This window comes from Phalacrocorax carbo, chromosome 14 (genome assembly GCF_963921805.1).
Source record: "Phalacrocorax carbo chromosome 14, bPhaCar2.1, whole genome shotgun sequence".
Lineage (NCBI taxonomy): Eukaryota > Metazoa > Chordata > Aves > Suliformes > Phalacrocoracidae > Phalacrocorax > Phalacrocorax carbo.
This window is the reverse complement of record NC_087526.1, coordinates 12,708,836-12,733,633: the sequence shown is the minus strand read 5'-3', so window position 1 is coordinate 12,733,633 and position 24,798 is coordinate 12,708,836. Positions and strand designations below refer to the sequence as shown.

The following is a 24,798-nucleotide window of genomic DNA, read 5'->3' as shown; positions in this document are numbered from 1 at the left end:
CAGTGTTGGGGCCAGTCTTGTTTAATATCTTTATCAACAATCTGGATGAGGGGATCGAGTGCACCCTCAGTAAGTTTGCAAATGACACCAAATTGGACAGGAGTGTTGATCTGCTTGGGGGTAGGAAGGCTCTGCAGAGGGATCTGGACAGGCTGGATCAATGGGCTGAGGTCAGTTGTATGAGGTTTAACAAGGCCAAGTGCCAGGTCTTGCACTTCAGCCACAACAACCCCCTGCAATGCTACAGGCTTGGGGAAGAGTAGCTGGAAAGTGCCCGGCGGGGAAGGCCCTGGGGGTGCTGGCTGACAGCCGGCTGGGCATGAGCCAGCAGTGCCCAGGTGGCCAAGGAGGCCACCAGCCCCCGGGCTTGTGTCAGCACTGGTGTGGCCAGCAGAAGCAGGGAAGTGGTTGTGCTCCTGTACTTGGCACTGGTGAGGCCGCACCTCAAATCTGTGTTTAGTTTTGGGCCCCTCACTACAATAACAATGTTGAGTTGCTGGAGCGTGTCCAGGGAAGGGCAACGAAGCTGGTGAAGGGTCTGGCGAGCAGGTCGTATGAGGAGTGGCTGAAGGAACTGGGGTTGTTTAGCCTGGAGAAGAGGAGGCTGAGGGGAGACCTTATCGCTCTCTGCAACTGCCTGAAAGGAGGTTGTAGCGAGGTAGGTGTTGGTCTCTTCTCCCAAATAACAAGCAACAGGAAGAGAGGAAATGGCCTCAAGCTGCATCAGGGGAAGTTTAGATTGGATATTAGGAAACATTTCTTCACTGAAAGAGCGGTCAGCATTGGAACAGGCTGCCCAGAGAGATGGTGGTGTCACCATCCCTGGAGGTGTTAAAAAAATGTGTAGACGTGGTGCTTCAGGGCATGGTTTAGGAGTCATGGGTGTGTTGGATTGATGTTGGACTTGATCCTAGACATCTTTTCCAACTTTAATAATGCTATGATTCTATGATCATTTGTGCTCATTAAAACTGCTATGCAGTGGAGGTACATGAAGATTCATATTCTTTCTCTCAGTTTTAGTTTGTGCAGATACCTTGGGTTAACAAAAGACAGAATACAAATCCAAGTCAATATGTCTGTGTATTTCACTTCTCTGCCTGAGAATATTAAGGCCAGGTTCTTTATACTAAGCCCACTTGCAATATTCTGGCAACATAAAGATGCCTTAGCAGGAATGTAAATTAAAGCCTCTTTATACTTTTAATAGTGTTTGTAGTTTCACTTGGCTGCAGTACAGGAATGACACATGTCTATACAAATGACATTTACCATCCTGTTGATGGCTGCTGATATTCTTCATGCCTCTACCCCCTAACTAACTAAATCACCAGTCTGCTGCAATCCCAGATTTCCAACCTCCTTAAAATTTGCTGTTTTCTTGAAACATCTAAACCAGGATCTAAGATTAAAGTGATTTTTCTGTCCTTCCTTCAACACACGATGACCCTGTATGTGTCTGCATGAACCTCTACTAAATGCCTAGTTCTGCAATAACATGTATGTTGCTTAAATTAGGGAGGAAGGTTCTTCATCTCAGTATGCTTTGTACAATGCAGAGCACCCTTTTCTTTTCTGGATTAGGAAAAGTAAAATCTCTTGGGAGACCACATATGTTAATGGCTTTCGGAGCAAAGACCTCACATATTTTATATTAAATCATCCCATGTTTTCTGTGTTCAGGTCCATTTTCATTTCAAATTATTAATACCTTGTGTGCCGGTGCCTTGTCTTTCAAATGGGTAGTATTGCCCCAGCTAATCTTACAGGGATGCTGCAAGAATGAAGAACGTTCAAAAGCTGAACAGTATAAAGAGCAAAGAAATAAGGCACCTGAAGTAGAAGGCTTGTAGAGGTGCTGTGTGTGAACTATGTAGACTTAGGAAAAAAATGGCAATATCAGCATCTACTTATTATATTTCGGAGAAAATACCACTTTTGTAATGTCTGACAGCATGTATAAACATTTTCCTAGGTCCATGGTTGTATTCTGACTGTAAGGCCTTGTGCTAAATTACCACATGTTCAACAGTGCAGGGCTCAGAAAAGTAATGAAAAAAAGCCTCTAAGAAGGATCCAAAATGAGATTTTTGTTTGTTTGGACTTTTATTTTGTTTTGTTTAGCAAGGGATGACTGTGAAGGGCATTGCCTTGAGACTGCCATAGAAAAAACCCATAATGCTGTTCTCCCTCACAGAAATCTGTAGCTCTCTGGAGGTTTAAGTCTCCCGTTCCTTCCTTTCCAAGGTCATGAGAACTTAGTCCAAAACCTGTTCGTGGTCTAGGACTGACTGTTAGCTTGTCAGAGTCTTAGTCCCTATTGATTTTAAAAAGAAAAAATTACACATGGAGAGAATAGACAGAAAAGAAATATATTCAGAGCTGCTAAAGAGGCTAAGATCTTAAAATAACTTCTGTAGGGAAGAAAGCTTAAGGGTCTCAGTGCAAGTGAAATGGCAAAGCTCTTATGAAATGCAAATATTTATAAGATTCTGTAATGTAGTAAATAGACTCTTAAAAACTAAGAGGTGGATAGTGTCCCCATGTATAATAAAGAATGCGATGGCACTCGGCAGATCTTCGGAAAGCATAACATATACCTCAGTAGCATTTCTGCAGAAAGTTCTTATCTCCTCTACACTCTTAAGTCTTCCTTATATTCTTTCCATAGATGGTGTGAGTATTCACTGCAATGCTTTCTATCCAGAGCAGCTGTTCACTACATTTCTCCTTCCAAATATCATCTGAAAGTGTATTTTTCTGCATTTCTAGATTAAAAATTCTAGAGGTGACTCTGGAGGAAATTTCTGAGGGACTGAGGAGGCAAAGCTACCCTTTTTGAGAACAGCTTGCATGAGGAGCATTGTACAGTTGAAAGGGGCTGTTAGAATTTAAGTTGTCTGGTTCTGTCATCGAAGCTCAGCTGTCATGGGTTGTTTACTTATCACACTGCATTGCTATTTTCTGAAGGATAAAATATTCCAGACCCAAACAAACTCATAATTCAAGAAGAAAGAAGGCCTCCACGGAGTATCAGTTGCCCTCTGTCCAGAAGAGGGGAGCCGCTTGCTAAGATAGAGGCTTCTCCTGAGCCCTCATTAGTTCACTGCTTATTGTGGTCTGGCAATGCCCGGGCTGCTGAGCTCGAAGCCGATGACAGGGAAGCTGATAAAGTGTCTGCTGAAGCTGTACGTGGCTGCGGGTCACTGCCTCGAAATGTGAGAACAAAATGGGTCCGAGCGCTAATGACTTTCAGGTGTGCACGCCAGGGCCTGTCAGGGCAGTCAAGGAATTAGTGCTTGGCACAAGGCGCAGACCTCTTGGCTGCCAAGTTAAACATAAATGGGGCCTCATGTAAATAAACAAGGGCAAAGTGAGCTTTTACTCGCACTAGATTGTATATCAAGCTCATACACATGCATTGAGCCCATCGTATGCATGCACATGCAACCCCCTCCTAGGGCAGTAAGGCAGGACTGGCTATTGCAGCTGTGAAAGGTGGGGGTGAGGGGAACTCCCCAGCACCATTTCTCATTTACAGACAAATGGGGAGAAGCCCCTGTCTTGCACTGCTCTTTTCTTTGCTTCCTTTCTCGTGCAGATGGACCGGTGCTTACTTTGTGCGATATTACCGTCCTTACCTTGGAAATACTCTCCCTGATCTCTCAGGGTGAGTCCCCTTCCAGCCCACCACCTCTCCTTTTGAATTCCCAACCCTCTCCAATACACACCAGGATTAAATTTCTGCTTTGGCCTGGAGTATGTTTTCCAGGCCAATATATTATGCCACCTTTGCAGTCCCCTCCCTGCCCCATCTGGCTTCCACCCTACCCCATAAAGATTATTAATATAGCCTGTTTCCAAAAGATTTATTAGCAGGGGCCAAACTGGTGCCATTTCCCATTTTAGTAGAGCACTGAAAATAATCCTGAGGAGTATGCCCAGCTATAAAAACGTACTTATACTGTCATATTTGCAGTTTCAAACATGCACCACTTGATAGTCTCAAAAGTGCTGTTTAATTGGGTTTTATGGGTTCTAATTAATTATACCATGTAAAAAAATTACTTGTCCCATTACAGCTCTCTGTGGTTTACTCTGAAGAGCAATGTAATTTAGAGATAAATTGTCCTTCTCTATCTCCCCCCCCCCCCCCCCGCCTTTTCCAGCAAGTTTCAGAAAGGTTTAATTCTCCTTAAACCCAAGAATGAAGCATAGAGAAAGCTACATTTTGTTCAGGGGATGCAACTTTTCCTAGTACACATGAACAGCTCTAAATGTGACTCGAAATGGTTCCACGTTCCTTCTGCTGAATCAGGCTGATGAAATCATGAATAATCCTGCAGCTTTCCAAAGCTCAGGTCTGTGGTAGCTGTGATTTTGCAAAGACTTGAAGCTGTTTGCAGCGTTGTATACTGTGGGTTATTTCCTCTGATTATACAGAGGTAACAGTAAAGGAAGCTGAGCGTGTGTGCAGGGTTTTTTGCTGGATGAAGGTCTAGATTGAGATTTCTCTCCACAACCCTGTACGAAAACAGTGTGTTAAAGGATCCAGCTGCCTTTATGGCATTTTAGTGTGACTAGCAGCAGAGGAAACCTTTCAAGTTAATTTTCTATCCTGTCTTGCAGAATCATGAAGCCTGGATTATTCAAACAAATTCTGGGGCAGTCTTCTGACTTTTAAATGCTTCCTGGAATGACTTTGTGAAAAATGAGCAGCCAAGCAGGTACACTCATAGTTGTTTAAAATATACTCTGATATTACATCCATCACTGTAATAAATTGGGTCTCGTGAGGGGAAACATGAAATATAGTAGAACTCAAGTAGGCAAACATTATATCTTATGGTCTATGACTTTATGTGGAAACCAGGGAGTCAGAGCATCAGTTAATGAGAAAAGACAGGGCAACGAAACACCTTTAATTTGCCTTTTACAGGCAAAAGCTACTTATTTCAGAAGTGTCACACTTCAAACAATGTAAAGCTTTTGTGCGTGACAGATGCCTCCAAAACTACACCACCCAGACCTAGGAAGGAAACTTGGTGACCTGCCCCAGGTCACTGCTGTTACTCTTAGCACCAAAAGGTTACGATTCTTAATGTGACTGCATAGATGAGTATTACTGGGTCAAAAAGTTTGTTAGTCATACTTCACTAATTTGCTTATGTTATAAAACAAATAACCAGCATGTCAGTTGCTGGAAACTTGGACCATCCTGGGTGTCCAGATGAGTCTGCATCGTGCTCTGGATCAGGAGCAGTAAGCGTTGCCAGAATAAAAAAGAAAAAAAAGAATGTCAGTCACACACGTTACTCATCAGTCTGAAAAGCAGCAAGATTAATACTAAGGACTTTTTTTATAAAGTAATCTTCTCCTGTAGTAAAACTGGTTAAAAGACATTTCAGTACCTGTATCTAGTTAGTTATGTTAACGATGACTAAAACCTACAACGTTTAATGGAATGAGTTAGCAAAACAGAGCCCAAACCTGAATAAACCTGAAAATCTCCACACAGTGTTTGGGTAAGCCCAAGCAAACCTGAATATCTTGGTGTTTGTACGGTGTTTATGTTTGCTTTTACATGGCTTTTACTGCCTCAGAAAGCCATTTACAGAGAGGAAACTATGTGAAACCTGCTCTTCTCATGCGATTTTCATCATCTAGAGATTTAAATAAGTGGGATCTGTTCTTTTCATGCTATTCTGTCCCCATAAATTACTCCTGGAGGCATTAAAAAGGCTTGTGAAACACACAGTAATAAATACCCAAAGCACAAATACAGATGTTGCAAACTGCTCACACTGCTGTGGCAGCAGCTCTGTTGTTAATTCATTGAGCAAAACTGATGAGGGACCTCAATACCTGTTTCAGTGCTGCTGAGTGCGGAGCCTCATTTTATACTGCTGAATCTGATGCTAAAAATCCCATTGACTTTTATAACAGTATTGTGATTGCTTGGGAGCTGAGCGAGTTACTCTGATTTTTCCAGAGGAACAGAGGAATAAAGAAAATGAAGGGAGACACGAAGTATCAGCTGCAAAAGGATCTTCTAGCTCGTGTCACCTGCAGCGGCTCCTACCCTGGGTGGACCGTGCCTCTGGGCAGGAACTGAGAGGTTGTGTAACGGAGGCGAGCTCTGCCAGGTCCTTTCTCCTGACGCATCCCAGACCACACTATGGCCTCTGCATCTGAGGGAGAGAAGCAGCAGGGGCACGCGTGAGTCATGGCCCTCATGACAGGGGAATTCCTCGCTGGCTGCTGGCAGCCGTGGGGCTGAGCGGTTTCCACTGCCTGAGCATTACGGAAAGAGCTGTTCTCAGCTGAGTATTTAATTCCAATTTCTCACCTCCCTTCAAAATAGAAGATCCTGACATAGGGGGTTTTTGATCGAACAGTTCTCATGCAGTTCTTCTGACAGATACTTTGTGAACTAGGAAAAGCCCAGGTTCACAGCAAGCCCCAGGGTATCCTTCAAAGGCATGCCTCAAGTTACATTTTGCACTCTACTCACCCCCTTGATAAGAAAACACAAAATAACAAATTATCAGTCAGTGAAATGGCCAAATTGTCCAGCTTTCCATAGCATTTCATGCCTGGTTGGCCCAAACCCTGGTTTCACCTCTTGAAAGCACCTTGGCACGGCTCTGCCTGCGAGTCCCTGCATCTGCACAGGCAGCTCGGAGCTGCTGCCTCTTGTTAGTGGTGGTTCCTTTAGATTAAGAGGGTTCAGATTTGGGTCTTTTATCACAAATGTATGAATTGAGGCAAGCCTGTGAGTGCGGGGAGAACAGGGCTCCACTCCTCTCTCTGCTGTGTCTAAGTGGGACAGGCTGTAAAAGTATCTGGAAAGTAAGGATACCTTCCCTGGTATCACTGCACTGAAAATAATACACAGCACATTTAATAAGTTTTTTATTACAAAATTTATATTCTGCTACAGCAGTATTTTAGAAATAGCCGGTGATGTACCTGTAACTAGGATTGCTTAAAACTTTCCAGGCTTCTTTATTTCCTTGTAACTCTGTCAAACTCTGAACATTCACATTGAAATTTCCCATGTTGGTATCAGCTCTGGTTGATTTATTTAGAAACATTTAAACCCAACACAAATAAAATTTCAAGGGGAATTTGAAAGTTAGAGGCAAGGGAGGCATAGGTGTTCTCCTGATTCAGAATGAAATGAAATTATGAAATAACTGAATTTCCTGCACCCTGGAAATTTGGAGTGCTGCCTCTGTGCGTTCCTTCAGCAGTGAACGTTACAGAATAGAAGTGGTCCTGATTCACACAAGCGTGTCTGTCCTGATTCCCTGAAACAGAAAGACCCAGGCAAAATGCTGAACTGAAGCCTATAGACAGATTTTGATCACCTCTAATTTCAACATGAAAAATTTAATCATTTGAGCTTAGTATTCCATGCCAGGTACCTTTTCCACTTTTTGGAAGATTTCAGCTGGTATGAGTCAGGAACAAGAATATAGATATATATCAATTTATATTATTACACTCATAACATTTTTATCCTATATATACATTTATCTTACACATGTATATATAAATATATATGGGTTCTATCTATATAAAAATTAAATGGTTATATATATGTAAATATAATGGAGACAACGGTCTCCTTGAAAAGCTTATTATTTATGAAAGGGTGTCAGGAAATCACTAAATGAAGGTTTCCTCATAGTGTTTATTTGGCTTCCTTTTGTACCTGTGTTTGGTATAGTTTTTAATTACATGACCATGTACTATATTTAGCAGAGGACCCTGGTCTCATTGGTTCGGAAGGTGGAGCAGCCCAGGAGATGAGTCACGGCTGGGGAGGCGAGGAGGCTGGTGTCTGATGGACTTGGCCTGTATTTGGTGCGGAAGCTGGGAGAGGTGAGGTAAGAGGCAGAGGACTGAAAAGAAAATGGGGCATCTCATCACCAAGGCACGTGAATACTGCAAAACTCTCATCCAGTCTTACAGAAGTCGATTTAAACTAAATTCTTCCCAACTGGCGATTAATTTTGTTTTGTTTTCTGTGTTCCCATTTGCAGACTACATTGCCAGTGGTATTTCCTCCTGACATATGATGCTGTACAGTGTTAAACATTCTGAGAAATCAATTCCCAGACATCTCAGTTTGGGTACCCAATGTTAGCAGAATTTTTTGACCTGAATCTCTTTGTGTTTCGGTTTCCCATCTGTTAAACAAGAATAATAATATCCTCTCATCTTACAGAGTGTTGTTAAAAATAATTAACATTGTGAAGCACTCATATGCCATACTGATAAGAGCCCTAGAAAAACTCATGAGAAAATTAGCAATTGTGTCTTCCAAGCAGGTTTTGAATGCTGTGTGGTAAATAAGGCCTCGAGCCACATGCTGAATAATGACGCTGTAAAAAAAAAAAATTAATATCTGCATATTAAGTGAGCACTGTCCATCCTGAAGTAGAATCTGGTGGAAAACAAGATATAATCCTATATTTAAAAGGTGAATCATAATACAGATTAATAAGGTTTTATGGTTAACTTTAGTTCTGACATTTTGATCACTTGGTTTTTCAGATATAAGTGGCACATGTGCAAAAGGATACCTGTGCCTAAAAAGAAACACAATCTGAGTTCAAAAATGCTTGTTGTTCAAAGAAATATGCAGGATCTTAATTCTTATCTCGGCAGATGAGATGCTTCTTGGTGCCTGTTGGGTTTTGGAGAGGAAGAGAGTATTTGGGAAATAGTTTTGAAGAAAATGTTAAACTATAGGTTAATGCCTCTCCTTTGTTTTTAAAATATTATAAAAGCTTTCCAGCTGGGAAAGCTGGTAGTGGAAATAGCTTTTAAATTAGTACATAGATTCTTGCACATACCTGGATGGGCTCCTGCAAAATTTGCATGGGGTATTACAGTACGTTCTGTTATTAACACTTCTTCCTATGGCTTGTGGAAGAGGAAACTCCTAGGTTCTGTAGCAATCAAGTATATAGCTTTTACAGAGCTTGACAGACTACTTATTAAAGATAAAAGAATATTTTGGCACAAGAACAAATGGGTATTAATTGGCAATGAATAAATTCAGCCTGGAAAATACATGAAGTTTTTTAGTCACCACAGCAACAGAATTCTTGAGTGGCTTCCCAGTGGGAAGAAACATGGAGTTTCCTAGTTCCCTCACATGGTCTCTGATTAAAATAAAGAAGGGAGCTGCAGATCTGAGATCTCTGTGACAGCAGATTGGGCTTAAGAACATAAGAAGTTGTCTTCTAGCCCCATATCTGCCATTTCCCGTTCCTAAAAACAGTTCTCACAAGGTTGACGTTTACCTTCCCCACTTCGTGCATGGAGAAACTGACTCCTAGAGGGATGAAAGGATAAATCCGATTTCCTCACCTTCATTAACGAGGACTCATGAGCAGAGCAAGGAATCAGAAAGGCAACTTTCCAAATAAGACAGACCCTAGTTATGAAAGAGTAAAACACTCTGCTTCTTTGTGCCCCTCTACACACCCTTCCCTGTCCTCAGATGGATGGAGAGTATCTAGCATCATCTAGCATGATGCAGTGGTGGGGTGCTGTCTGTACCCCCAGTATTTATTTTCCTCTTCCTTATTCTCTGCTGTTTGCAAAGAAGGCTCATTGGCTTTGTGGATAAAGGATCCTTTGCAGACACAAAGAGAGGAACAATTCCAGGCCGCTTTGCAGGTCACTTGGAACAAAACATAGCTGCCCCTGCACCTTGTGAGTGGTGTAAAGTGTGTCTGATTGCTTAGCCATCAGCAGGAGGCAGCTTAGGGTGAACCATTCCTGCTGGTTTGCCACTATTAAGATCCAGCAGTACCTTGATGTCTCCTCACTGGCAATAATTTGCAGGATTAAATACTTCAAGCCACTCTAAAATTAGTTCCAGGAGGCATTTTGTGCTTTCATTTCAGAGCTCTCATGAGTCTTCCCTCCTTTGTAAGTCTGCTACAGCTAATTACCTGATGGTTACAGCGCTCTAGAAGATTTCAGATATCTGTCTTTTTCACTGGTCTAAATACCCAAGAGGGGTTACAGTATAGAGCTTGTACCAGGAGTGTTTGCCAAACACTGTAACTACCTCAGACAGCTTTGTGAGATGGGCAAATAAACCACTGCAGAGAAAATTACCTTTGTCCAGTGCCTCCACCCAAGATTCAAAGCAAACTTCTTTTTGAGCCTTTAAAAACGCCTCAGAAACTCATTGAAAGAAATGTTTTTATGTATTGAGCTCTCTACCTCTGTCTGATCCATTACAGAAGCTGCAGAATCACAGCAGACATTTTCAGTGGGACCGTCTTCAGTGCTGTGGTTTAAGAGTTTGCAAGGAATATTTTGTATCTTATTTTGAGAACACCTGTAGCGCATGATGCTACCGTCTGTCCTGTGCAGACATGTAGCTATCAGAGCCAGAGGTTGAATAATTTTGGGACAAGCGCGAAATCTCATCACATCAGCAAAAAAGCGCAGCTTGAAGAGGACTGTGGGCCTTCAGTCTGTAGAAATCCACCGGCAGTGGTACCCCTTTCTTGAAGATCTAGTTCACTCTGCTTGGTGTTTCTGGCCACATTTATTGGCCCATGCTGGCTATGGTCATGCCATGATCCTTTCTATTTTCTTCCCACCCTTTCCTGGCCCCTCTGAGATGATTCACTTTCTGAATATATACATGTGTCATGTATAAAGTCTTACTCTCCTGACCACAGCAGAAATCCAGGGGGGTTTGTTTCCTTACTTGCCATTTCACAGGCTGATTTTTTTCACCTGGCACCTTGCCCAAAAGAAAATATCTTTCCCTCATACTTCCCAGTGTCCTCACTGCTGTTAGCATCTTTTAAAACCTCCCTGCTCATTGCTTCTGAGGTATCAAGGCAGGCAAGCTTCATCTGCCAGTTCCCAGCTGTACTTTTTGGGGTTTGGTGTTCATGTTGCTAAGCCCATGGCAATTTGAAACCTGTTGCATGCATCCCAGTACCAGTAGCAAATAGTTTTATTCTTTGAGCCATCACTGAACAAATTGAAATTGTTCCCTTATTTACTCTGATTACTGAAAGATTTCTATCACCTTCAGCTAGATATTCAGTGAAGCTGTCCACTACTGTTGGTGAGTGTTTATTCTAGAATAAGAAGCTCATCACCCGTTGCTCTGAACCTTCAGTACAGCATCACAGTATCAGAAATCATGTTTTTCAAATATAGTGACCTAATATAAAACTTCTAAGTTCTAAATACCAAGAACCTGATCCTAGTCCAATAGGAAGACTTAGTTGTTTCAACACGATTTTCAATGTTTGCACTTGGGCGCGACGTTTGAAAACCATGTTCTGAGACTGAGACCCAGCTTCCTTTGAAGTCAATGGGAGTTTCAGCCTCGACTTCCACAGCAGAAGGGTTGGGCTCTTTGTTCTTTTGTCTAGTGCAATCTGTGCGTAATTGCTATGATCCAAGTGATGGGCTGGATTTTCTAGCTTGTTTCCAAACTGTGCTCCAAGACCAAACTCCTCTTCTGCCTCTCCCAAAACAAAATGCCGAAGGAGCATGGATAGAGGAAATCCGTTCAAACTGAGTAAACAGCTCATGAGGGTAGGCCAGCAGGATTCATTCACGCTCATTCAGCCTAGGCTGGCTGGTTTGATTCCAGTTGGAGCACTCTCTTCATTACAGGCCCCCTGGGGAATGTTAATCTGTACAGTATAAACATTTATAAACATCTACTAAATCATTACACTTCAGCTGCCCCATAAACACTCCTGAATGCTTTCCTTAGGCAGCATTGGTTGGGTAACATGTGGCTTTTTGGAATGAGTTTTTGGTTGTTTGGCACTGGTAGAAATATGGGGAGAGGGCACAGGAGGTTAAATAACATTGTTTAAGCTCCATGACTTATTTAGGATAAAGACAGAAGCTGTTTGTGAAGGTTTAAAATGGGTCTAGGTAGTGGATGTTGAGGAAAAGCCCAGGTTGTAGAGTCTTCCAGCTTTATACACTGGATTTTTAATGGTACCATTGACATGAACATCAAAAAATGGACTCACCACTAGTCCCCTTGACATTTCTGGACCCAGGCAATACATAGTTATTAATCTATGACTGCAACACAGGCTGCCTTTGAAAGAACTGCCTGATGCCAGGAAAAAATGTAGGCAGAACTTCCAAAACCTGAGCCAGAACTAACATAACCTACAGAACTGTAATCAGCCGGGCCACAGGTCCAGGGCTTGCTCATATGCACTTACAGGAGATGCAAGTACATATATATAGGCAAAAATAAGTATGTTTATGAACCAAAATGAGCATGCACACACACATATATATGTATCTGTGAAGTGCAGGAGCAAAAATCAGATTTGAATACAAAACTAGCAAAGCAAAACTTGTGCTTTGTAAAGTTGAAACTCTCAGTTTCTGGGTGGGATCTGTCCCCTTGCCTGAAGGTGCTGCATGAATAAGCATTACCAGGCCTGGGGTCATAGTAACTCCATACCCAGCTCTAGAAGATATATTTGAACATAAAAGTAGCTAAGTAAAAAAGAAAAACAAAGAAAGAAACAAGCCTTCATGGCACAGTCTCAAATGAGTAAAGGATAATTTCCTCAATTATTAATATTTTTGTTTGTTTGCAGGTGTTTTGACAAGTTAGGAACTGATAGAGGTAATGTTAATTACCACAAGGGGTGTGTATGAGTAATGTAACCTGAGCAGAAGTTAAACATGTTGTATGTGAGAGATGTTTACTGACAGTCTGATGAATAGATAACTTGATTTCTAAAAAGCATCTTAGTAAAAATTATGTAATTGACTATAATTATATCATATCCTACACTTGAGCAAATATGCATTTATATATAGATCTGTTTTAATTGTACATATCACAGGTATGTGGCTGGACATAATGTCTCAGTCTTCAGAAGCTGCTAACATGAGTTCCTTTTCCGTCTCCTCTTTCATGTATACATAGCACACAGCCGCTGCCTTCCAGCTGCAATCACACCTATTTGTGAAATGAGGGCAGAGAAAACAGAAGATTTTTTCCCTAAGTGGATCTGGATACAAAATACAGGCAAGCCAGAAGGCAGACATGCTCCCTGATAGACACTGAGCCAGGCCCCTCGGCGCTGCCAGTGCCAAATTAACAGCTGGAGTGAGAACTTGCGAATGGAACAGCTCCAAAATCCTTTGCAGAACCTGAAGGCCTTGGGGCAGTGGGCTGGGAGGTCTCCAGACCCACTGCCCAGCCCTGACCAGACACCAGCACCAGGCTAAAAGGCCCATCCTGATGCGTCTTGGCCCTTGGTACCTTGCAAGAAAAGGGGACAATGAAGATTGGTTTTGCTACTCATATTTACCAAAACCCCCTAAAACACGAAATCAAATCAGCGCCATCATCGGCTAAAGGTGGCTTAACCATATCTGCACCTTCCAGCTTGCGAATCTCCTGTGTGCGTATATCTCTCTTTCTCTCTTTATATTTCATCAGTCGTGGAAGGGGAATTTTCCACCGCTTTTTTGTGGCATGTAATGAGGTGGGTAATTTAAAATCTGTTCTGTATAGTCAAGGATCCAGCCCACAAAAACATTGTACATTATTAGCTTCAATTGGTCTTTTAACATCCATCTTAAAGGTCAATAAATGAGTTTGCCTAGAGGTAAAACCGTTGTTATCATGTGTAGGGTTACGGTCACAGCTGGAGGGCACCAGCAGGGACAGGCTGTCTGTCTGCCTGTGTAGAAACTTCAGTCTCTAGAGTCGGTGTTCTATTAATTTTACAGTACCTTAAATTCCTATTGTAATTATGAGAAATAAGCAGAGAGAGTCTCCTTTTAATAGAAAATAAGTTTTAAAAAATCTGGAGCCTATTACCCCACTAAATTCAAATTATATTACAGCTGGACTTTTGTCTCAGTACACTACAAATAAATCCAGACCAAGGTAGCTCGGATATATGTTTCCCAACTTGACAACAGGAACCCATGGATGGAGGAGAGAATAGAGTAAAGCAACCAGCATGAAGCTTTGGGAGCATCAGATTTTGAATATTAGTTGTTAATCTTTCAATACCTAGGCTGAAACCTGGTGATTTTATTCAAAAGCAAAAGTAAATTTAGTGGTCTCATACAAGCCCCTAGTGGACATCATTTATCCAGTTGGAAAGATCACCATATGTTTTAATATGATAAGGTCTTTGATTAGAAAGTAAAGCTTGGAATATCCTTAGTTAGGAGAATTGGGAGAAAGGGAAACTTCTAAAAGTGGAGGCTGATGTGTGTTACCCCACACCTATCTGGGATGAAACATGATGCAATACAGCAATTGCATCGATGTGGGAATCCTAAAGCTACAAAAGTGATAGAATTTGCCTATTGTCTTGATGAGCATTGACTGAATTGTGTTCAGAGCCTTAAACTGTGTTATCTGGGTACTTCAACTCTGGTGTGAAGTGTAGCATAAGGGAACCTTGCACGACATTGTTAATACACATACTTTTCTGTTTAGTTAAATAGCATTAACAAGAAAGGACTGCAAACATAATTTTATAGGCTACGTCTCAACGCACCAAGAACTCAGGCCAGTATTTGACCCTTCCCTCCCCAGTGATCAGGACTTTCAGTTTACGGGCAGCATCCAGACATTTAAGAAGGCTGGTCTAATCTAAGTTCCATTAGAGGCATTTAATATTGGCTTGACGTGATCTACTGCAGCCTTTGCTCATATTTCTTCATATCTCTGAGGGATGGGATAGAGGTGATGGTGAAGGGGGAGGGAAGAGCGGAGAATTGACACTTTGGCTTCTGTCAGAGCTTTACCAAGAGGACAATTTGAAGCACTGTCCTTGCAAGGTTAAGAACAAGTGTGTGGCTAATCCCTCTGCACTCCCTCCTGGCTCCGTAACAGCAGCAGCCTGTGCCATGCTCCCAGCTAGCACGCTTTGGGGTTTCTCCTGGGACCCAGGTCATCTCAGCCTTCATTCTGCCAACCGCTTCGTTTTGCCTCTCTCCTTGTCATAGAATCAACTGCTTCTGAAAGGAAGCCTGCTCTGCAGCAGCCCAAGAAGTGATACTCATTAATACGAGTCTCTCTCATCCATTGATGTGGGCACTGTTAATTTAGAGGGGGACTGAACAGCAGCTGCTTAGGAGCAGTGTGTGTCTGGTCTCTGCTTCAGTATGGATGTGGTGTGTTATGTATAAACCTTGTGGTCTTTTCTTCCAGCTGTGAGGAAAAGGAGGGGTTGTACCGCAGCAGCTCCAGCCTCAAGTCAGGGATGGGACACCTTATCTTCACTCAGCATTTGTCAAGAGCTGTCCCAGTGCGGTCGCACAGGCTCCAGGGGGAAATGCGGGACTTTTCGAGCTGCTCCTGCCCTCTGCTCCTCTTCTTTTTGGTTTTCCCTCCACCAGCCTTGTCCTTGCGAGCGCACCTGCTCTGCACTTCCTTCCCCCCAGTCGCTCCTGTTCCTGATCCAGTGGGCTGTAGCCCGAGTCACTCTTTTGGGCTGCGTCTGCACCGCAGCAAACATCACTGCACTGCGACAAACATCACTGCACTGCTCACAGCTCTGCTGCCAAGGGGCACTCGGACTCTGCTTCCCACTAGTGCTCCAAGGAATGGATTTACAGGCAGGAATATCTGTCGAGACAGAGTTTTTTCCTTAAATGTAAATATCAGAAACCACTTTTGTAATCCTGGGGGAGCATCTGTGCCCATATATCTAGCTCTCAAGTTTTACCCTTCTAATTAAGGAGCCAGAACATGAGCTTTTTACCCAGAAAAGCCAGCTCCATTTTGCCAGTCCTCCTTGCTCCAATCTTGCCTGCAAAGTGGAGGCTGTGAGTGCCTTTCACAAGAGATAGTTGCCAAATCATTTCAAATAGTAAATGCGTGTATGGCAAATTAAAAATCATTCATGAACAACTAGAAACTGGGAAAAGAGGCAAGGTCAGCTGAAGAGAGCCTTATAATTCTGTTCCTGCTGAGAAGATAGATAAGTTGTACATAGTTCTTAAGCTGACCCAAAGCATAAAAACAAATCCTGCAGCCAGCTTTAGAGATAAGCACAGCTTTGGAGTTCCCTGGACAGTGTTTTCCAACACTGAAGTACAGTCTAACCCAGTGATTTCAAGCAAATGAGCAGATTTGGCTATGGAAACCGTTTTGTTGCCTCTTTTCCTTGCAGCTTAAGTTTCGGCAGAGGGAAAACTTGAGTCTAGAAGTTTTAATGCTATTCGTGTGATTTTCAGAAGTTATTGTGTCTGTTTATCAGCCTTTAACAAGTATTATGTGGTAAAATATGAGCATGAGACCTTGTCTAATTCCCCCAGCTTTTTTATGCTAGTGCTTTTGGAGGTAGCCAGAATTGTGTCTGGTACGGTCATGTGAAAGACGCAGGTCTCTCAAAATTAGTCCCTTATAGACTAAACTTGTCCCTCTCACAAAATCTGTGATGTGCCTAGCCCAAAGTAGGTGGGACACTTATTGCAGGGAATGGAATAACTGTACAAACCTCTGGCTTCTAGAAAGCTCCTTTCTCATGGCTGCACTGGGTGTGTTTTGGAGAGATGGACAAGGGGAAGGGAGTGTGAGCAATACTTTTGCCAAAGTAATATGTGTTCTTTAGCTTTTTCCAAAGGTGTCAATTCAGAACCATTCCTTAACAAGAAATCAGTACAGGATTCGATCTAAAGGCTACTTGCCAGTAGAAGTCTTGCCTGTCGACCGTACTGGGGTTTGGATTGGGCCCTAAATCCTACAGCTGTGTCTATTAATAATTAAGTAAAAAGGGTTGGCAAAGTTTTTCATCCATTGTAAACAAACATGTTTCCCCTGTGAAGTGCATTTAATGGAGTTTTGCAGCATTGGTCTCCCGGGCAAGCATATTAGTCTCTGCTTTCCCTCCCTGTCCTAATGGCCACAGCCAGGAGGGGGGCTGGGGTGGGGGGCTGGTTTGAACTGTGAGGGAGGCTGGTTTTTATCCATATTGAGTGGAGATGCATAAATTGGCATTCCATATCATCATAAAAAAAATTCCCAGCAATTATTAAAAGATTCTTATCTCTTGCTCCCTACATGGATAATGAGATCCCTCTCTGCTGGACTGAGACAGCCTGTCTCTCAGCTCACTTAATGAAATGGACCCAAGTTTGCAAATTAGCATAGCCCTGACTCCAAACGTAACCTCTTGTTGTCTAGTTGTACATCAAGGCCCCTGGCTTATGTCTTTTCTTATTAACACCCCGTAATCATGTCAACCCTCTTTAGTTTTCATTTCCTGTTTCCTTTTACAAATTCACTTTTGAGTTTTGAGCACATTGTTGGATGCCTTTGGATGAGCTGGGATTTTATTTTTGTCTCATTTTTAATGTTATTGAAGTATAAGTTTGTCTGTGGGTACTGGTGTGGATCTAGGGAATCTGTTTTTTGTTTCATGTTTTTGCTGGTGGTTTGCCATGTGATCTTAAAGCAACTCCTTTTGTATGTCTGTGCTTGTTTCCCTTCCACTTTTTAATTTTTAGATCTTAGAGTGGAAGATCTTAGAGGCAGAGACTTTTGTCTTGCCATATATTTGGTCAGTGCCTTGTAGAGTGCATTTTTGTTTCTGTGAGACTGTCTGTGCAGTAGATTATTAATAATAATAAGGAACAGCGATATTGTATGCTAGCAAGCACAATATGCTAAAGGCTTTCTAAGAAGTCAAGAAGGATGAACCCTTTGAAACTCTTTTTCCTTTTCTCTCCCCTGATGTAAAACTTCATTGTTGGACCTTTAGAGTAATAAATCAGAGCAGCCAAAAGAAGTGAATCATGATTTCTTTTGCCCATGTCTAGCTGACCCAATCTGTCTTTGATAAGACAGTGCCCTTCCCCTTTATCCACTACCCTACTAATTATCCTTCACTTTCATAAGCACTAAAATCCACTCACTAGAATAAAAAAAGAAACAAAGAAGCGATTAGTTGTGTACAGATAAGCAGCCCACAGTGTTAGCTGGGTAATAATATTTTCCTAAGATTTCTTTTTTTTCTGGAATTCATTTTCTCTCACTTACATCCGCGGCAGTAAAAAATGCTTACAGTTTGTAACACAACAGATAACTCTTCAACGCAGAGCTTTAGTGTATGTCTTTAAAAGATTTATTCCTTTATCAAGTATTAATTTAAGAAGGGGTGCCTTGTAGGTAAGGCAATGACATCAGTGGTAGGCTACAGGGCAGCAGATTTATTAATTTAATAGGTTTATCCATTTTACAGCTTGGATAATCATATTTCACTAAACTGGTACACAAGGAGGCCTCAGCCCATCTGACAGCTTTATTCTTGGGTAAGTTAACAAGCACATTTTGTACTCATGACCTTGTGAATTGTAAAAGTGCGAGGAGCTGGAGAGGAATGACAGACCAAATCCAAGAAACGTGTTAGCATTTCAGTTTTCCTGAGTGAGATTTATAAAGGCAGCAGCGAGGAATCTCAGCTGCAAAGATAACTTAAACATTTTTTAATTTATTTGGGTTAAGAAAATATGCAGAATTTAAAAAAAAAATAATGGAATGTTAACTTTAAAAGTATGGACCTAATTGTTTATCAAAGACATCAGGTTAACAATAGACTTGCTCCCCTGACAACAGATGAGCTGTTCTTGATCTGGGAAAACTAGAAAAGAATCAAGCTGGTTTTGTCTAAGGTAAATGTGTTTGTTACGTACTCACGTTTACTCCTTATGACACTCTGCTTGGTGTGGCCACTGAATTCCCTCTATAGATGTTTAAAATTCAAATTTAAAATTTAAAAATGAGAAATAATGAAATTTGAAAAAGCAATGGAGCTAAGCTTTTAAAAAATATCTAGTTAAAAGGTATTTTATAGTTAAGAACCTCATGTATACATGTGTCACCTTAAAGCATTTCCTGTTTACTGAAGAGGAAAGCAAGCAAGCATGCACTCTGTTAGGGTTTGGGTTTTTTTTCTTACTGAAACTGTAAAAGCTTGTATTTAAAGCTGAACTTTTTGTAAAAATTATTATTTTAGTTTCTTGTTGAAAAGATGGCATATTCAGGAAGAAGATCTTTCCTGTGCAAAATAACATTCACCTGAAACCTAATTTCTCTTCAGAAAATTTAACATAAAAGTGGGGGCTAATCCTACTGTGTGCTTTTAATAAAAACAAAAGCCGAGCGGCTTACACTGTACTAACTGCAAGCTCTTCAAATAAAAGAGCAAATACCTCGGACCTCATCATAAAATGGTACATTTGGCAACACTGAAAGAACTAGAAGAATTGTAGACCTCAGGGACTTATTTTCATTTATATTCCCACTCCTTTCCACCATTCTTGACATGTGAAAAAGAATATTTTGTGCAAATCAGAACTAGGCTACAAAGATAGGAATTTCAAAGCTTGGATATTAGTTGAACATGACAGGACATTTAGCTCTTCTTAGCAGGTGTCGAGATCTGTCTGTCCATTTTGAACATAGAGCACAGTCAAAGCCTTGCTCTGCAAGGCCTAGTCCTTGAGTAAGTCCTTGAGTAGGACCTATGTCCTTGAGTATTCCTAGCCCTGGAACAGGCTCCCCAGGGAGGCATCACGGCACCAGCCTGACGCTGTTCAAGAAGCACTTGGACAACGCCCTCAGAGACACGGTGTGAATTTGGGGGTGTCCTGTGCAGGGGCAGGAGTTGGACTTGATGGTCCTTGTGGGTCCCCTACAACTCAGGACAATCTATGACTCTATGATCCTATGTGCATGAAATGCCACGCCGGGATGTGCAAGCAGAGAGCTGCCCAAGCCCAGAAGGTGCACGCGGCTTGATAAACTCCCTTGCACGACGCAAGTGGGTAGCGGTGTTTGGGGAGCAGCAGTTTTCCTTGTAGGGCTTGTTTGGTAAGCAACACCTCCTCTTCCAGTCACTTGTGCTTGCCGGTTTGTACACAGCAATAGCTGGTGTTTGGGTTTAAAATAGTGTATAAGGATAGTTATGTGTGCAAGAGAATTCATTTTTAAAGAAAATGTTACAAATCACGTTACAGTTTGAGCTGCTATATTTACAACAACTTCTGAACTTTCACCTTAAAGTATACAGACAAGTGTCACACAGGGAAAGTATTTCTCTTCCAACTTATTGCTAGAAATTTAATTCTAGTGCCTGGTCTGCACTAGAAAAAAAAAAAGACACCTTGCAAACCTCCTGTTTGGCCTTTTTAAAATTTGCATGGCCTGAAATTCTTGTTGTGTCACACCGCTGACTGTGTTCCCTGCAGGTCTGGCAGGACTGCTCGGAGGGATTCCGTGGCTCAGCGGAGGTTGGTTTCTTCAGGATCCTGTGCTCCTGTGAATCGCTTATTTTCCAGGGCTGGAAGGCTTTGAACTGGGGTAACGTTTACAAAGCATCGTCATGTAAATGAACCCCCCATTTCATTTCCTACCATGTGAGGAACACAAGGAAGGTAGCCAGTTGTGTTAGAGGATGTCATAACTCTTCTTACCATAAAAATGGCAAAAGAGGAACTTCCTGTGAGACGTGATGGCATGGTCTCCTCCGGCTTCAGAGGCTTTCATCGTTCCCTTTTCTCTTCTTCAAAAAGGGGGAACTCTGTTCACGGAAACACGCTCAATCACAGGGATGTTTCATACTTGGCTGTGGATGCGTTACTGGTTAGGATCCCTAATTATTATCAATTTGCAGATTGCCTTGAATGTCTTATTAAGATTCCTGCAGAATGATTGATCATAATCAAAAAATTAATCACCAATCAGCCCTGGCAATTAACATTAGCAAGTCTATTTGCATATATCTGATAATTTATGCTGCTGCTGGAAGAAGGGACTTTTGCTGAATATTATTGATTAGGGGAGAAGAGCCAGATGCTTCTATCATTGGGACATTAGGCTTTATTAGATAGGGCTAGTAATGTGTAAGAAATTGAAGGGCATTCCTGCAGTCTGCTGTAACGTGGGCATCTTCAAGTGTCTAAAAGGAATTTCTTAATGTACCAACTGAAATTTCTTTAATATTGAAAAGTGGGGTAGTGTGCTTTAAAGAAGCTTTGACTTTTGGCTCTTATTTACTGCAGATGGTTTAAATATCCATTATGAGAAAAATACTTGATAATATCAGCCTAGATTGTGAGATTTACATTACAAAGAATTACTTAATAGATATAATTATTTACTGTTTGGAATACAGAATTTACAGGCTTAAGATTTGACTAATTGTACTATTTAAACTATGAAGAATTGCATAGCAAAGTCCTAGAAGTAGTTGAAAATAGTTTACACTTTTCAGTCAGTAGATTTTTTTATAATTCATTTAAAATCTTTCTTCATATTTTTTTTTTAAACTGATATTTTTATTGATGCATTTGTAAAAAGAGGTTTATTGTCCATATGAACAACACTGATTTTGTCATCAAATTGTCTTGAAATTGCTTAGAGCATAGAACAGCTGTTTAAAATGTTTTGAGTCTGGTCACATTTTCTGATATTTATAATCTTTTTTGCACCGTAGCCCTTGGACTTGCTTCAGCACCCTTCAGGGTCTCTCATACCTGGTGCTGTAACTGCAGCTACATGGAAATGTTCCGTCTGCTATCGTAAATTCAGATTTGGCTCTCATTTATAGCTGCTTAAGGATTAGGAACGAATTCATTTAAGCCAATACAGAAAGTGGTAACAATTTATCCTCTTTAGTCGTTGAGGCCCTGTAAATGATGGTAGAATTAAATCTATTTCCACTAACCAGAGATGGTCAACATTTTAAGTGACAGAATTGTATTGAAATAAAGGCCAACAAAACCAGGATTTCTCTCTCTAGTTTCTGAATTATAAAGGTAGAAGGATTCAAAAGATATTTTAATTTGAAAAATTTGCAATTTTAATGAATTTTAATTTTCAGTTGTAGCTTTATTGCGAGCTAGACATCTTTGTAGTTCATATAGGATTTTAAAAGAACATCTTGTATTGAATCTCTGAAACTGCTGATTTTTAAAGTGAAAAGTGCTTGCTTTAAAATACATTAGTACATCATGGAAAACTCTATTCTTAACGTATCTAGATTGGTTTATTCTCTGAATATCAGCTCTGTGCTTATCTTAGTCTTTCTTGAACAAAGTTTTTTTTATTTTATCTGTCTGTATACACTAATCTGTTTTGCAAGCTTAGAATGTCTGTGTCCTTAATGTCATTAATATATTTCTCTGGGTCTTTTGACTTAATTTTTCTCCCATTAATGAATTCTATAGTTGGTTTGAAAAGGGAACGGAACCATACCCCAGTTCCAAAACAATAAGGGTATTAAAGAAGTCCAAAATGTTTTTCCTTTTTCTTTTGGTGAGCGTTAAGTGATCTGCAAAGAGACTATCAGCAAATCCCAACTCTACGCTATTTGAGATCTCGGATTAACCAGTTATAACATCTGGTTTTTGCTGAAGTTAGTTGGTAACCATGATATCTTGTCACTGCAAGGTTCAGAGGTTAATTGAAATCAGAGAAGTATAACCCATTCAGTTGTCCCGTTAATTACGCTCAGCTCCCGTCTTCCTCCTCCACCCTCCCATAAACATCAGCTGCTGACCACTCGCTGCTGACCGAGGCAGACCGCCGCCGCTGGCCTGCTGTCACTCAGCTTGATGGTTGGGAGATGTTTAACGGCTGAGTCACTGAAGCTGATAAAAAATGCCTGCAACAGGGGAAAGGGGTATGTGCGTGTGAAGAGGGAGTTGGTGACATCCCCATTCATCATCCCCCAGCTGTAATGTTACCAGTTTTCACTGAAAGCTGGTAATGCGCCAAGATTTATGGCAGGTTTGCTTTGCTGAGTGCCTAGCTTTGGTTGCAAAAATTAGGGAGGCGTTGATTGGGAACCTGCAAGACTGGTGGGGATTTCTAGCAGTGGTTTGCAAGGATGGTCTTTATACTGCAGGATTTCATATTGCATTGAACAAGTTATATATATATGTTTTATATATATATATATAGTGTATATACATATATAAAAAAATAAAATAAAATATATAAATCTCCCTTCTTTCACAAAACTAATATGAACAGTAGAATTTTGCTAGTAACTATTAATTATCAGATGTTTATTGTGATGGTGAATTTCTCCAGGGTTTCTGCAGTCAGCAGTTACACACTATTTACCTTAGAGCAACCAGACAAGCACAGGAGCTTTCAGAACTGAAGGAACATTAAAATACTAAAATAAATCTGAATCTTGTAAACCTATCCTGACCCCGGGGAAAAAAAAGTATCTACATTGCCTTCAGTGGAGGATGATTTGGGTAAGAAGAAAAGGAAAACTTCCCACTCGGGGTAGTTTTGAAATTTTGAGTATTAAGGATGGAAGATAACTTTGAGACACGTTACTTAGAGCTAGGTGGACTACTAGAGCTAGGTAGTCTTAAGAACTGGGATACTCAGATAACGAATCTAAAAATCTCACCTCACGTGTTTGTCCAAATGTAGCTGATCTAAAACCTAATCTTCATGAATATTAAGCATAGGCCTGCAAAATCCACTCCTCCCTTTTCTTCTCACAGCCTTCCTCTTCCAACAAAAACCTGGCTCTCCCATGCGCTCCAGCCAGCCTGGAGAGGGGACCCTGATCCTTGACCAGTTTCCGCTGGTGCGTGTCGGTACGATTGTCCGTGCTGTGTCCCTTGGGGAATGCGGTCTAGAGTCAGGACCCCGCTGTCATGTGTTGCACAAACCTGAGACAAAAACACCCCTTGTCTTGCAGCTTTATTCTCTGATTTTAATCTCTGTTGTCTTCAGTCTAGGTTCAAGTGACTGTTGTCAATACTGCATCCGCCTGTGGGTATGAACTGAGGGTGTTACAGCCTGAAATGAGGTCCTTGTTCCAATCACAAGAAAGTATATAAATCACCCAAACAATTGTTATGAATAATTCTCCAATATCCTGTTACTGGTACTGTTACCCCCGGAGATAACAATGTAGCAGCGCTAGTAGACTTTTTTCCTGTAAACATGTTAAAATGAAAATGAAGCATCTTTGTGTCTTCCTTCAAAAAAGAAAAAGCAAACCTCAGACTGTTGAAATCTTGTTAGTGAGAACTGAAAACATTTTTGAATTTCACAGCTCTTATTAGTTTTCAAAAAAACAAACAAAAAAACTCCTCGAAATTCACTTGTTTTTATTGCCAGCAGCAGTATTTTCTGTTTGTTTCTTTGTTTAACTAAAAGAATAATCAAAGCTACTTGGTTCTACTTTATTCTAACTCAAAATTATTATTTTGAAATGTGACTTTGTTTTTGTTGAGCAGCTAAAGATGGTCGTTTCTATTCTGAATATGCTTAGAGCTAATACTTCATAAAAGCTGCTCCTCTGATGGGATGACAACATATATATACACTATACACAACAGAGAAAGGTGTTTTCTGTGTAATTTATGTGCCTGAGCCATACGCTGAGCCCATACACTGCTGAGGAGGAGAAGCTAAATCAATCAAGAGTGATTTCCAGTGAACAGCCATATCACACCTACCACCCATTTGCTCTTGGCTGGCTGAGAAATGAAACAATTTAAACCTATTGGGTCATGCTGAAATGGGGGCCAAAATCTTATCAATGTGCTGCACACAACTGAGCCCCATTTCATCTTCATTTCCAGAGGCCCATGGGCTGCAGCAGTTCCCTGTCGTCCAGCAGTGTCTCTGGCATTACATGCTGGCTTCCTGGCTGCTGAGCTGATGCCAGAGGCTGGGAAGACAACTTTTTGGAATGAATGGGGAGACTCTAGGTTTGAACTTTTTGATCTGCAGAAAAAAAA

The 24,798-nt window shown here is 41.2% G+C and overlaps 1 long non-coding RNA gene across 1 annotated transcript in view; it reads left to right on the top strand.

The window, feature by feature from the left end:
- LOC135315746 (uncharacterized) overlaps nt 1-24,798 on the top strand; it is a 112,482-nt gene that overhangs the window by 48,300 nt on the left and 39,384 nt on the right. The window contains exons 5-6 of the long non-coding RNA XR_010375250.1: nt 4,630-4,727; nt 5,993-6,219. This is a non-coding gene — a long non-coding RNA (uncharacterized LOC135315746). The remainder of the gene's footprint in view (nt 1-4,629; nt 4,728-5,992; nt 6,220-24,798) is intronic.